The sequence below is a fragment of the Oculina patagonica genome, chromosome 2 (genome assembly GCF_052425735.1).
Source record: "Oculina patagonica isolate OP01 chromosome 2, crgOcupat, whole genome shotgun sequence".
Classification (NCBI taxonomy): Eukaryota; Metazoa; Cnidaria; class Anthozoa; order Scleractinia; family Oculinidae; genus Oculina; species Oculina patagonica.
Window position 1 is genome coordinate 7,387,941 of NC_135759.1, and position 266 is coordinate 7,388,206.

Sequence of the window (266 nt, forward strand, 5' to 3'; positions counted from 1 at the left end):
CTATTATTAAGTTTGCCAAATACTCGCTAGGAATCTTAAATATAGCAAATGTTAATAAAATTGGACCATTATGTTTAGGTTTCCTATGGCACAAATATATATTTTGGCTGTTTAAAAATCTGTTAAAATCCATGACAAAGCCCCTTCAGTGTATACTTCTTGGTGAGACTGTTAAGTCACAAAAAAACCCTTTTATTTGCAAGATTAAATTAATATACTGTAAAAAGCTCAATTGAAGGGGCCTCATATCTTTTTAACCCTATTCA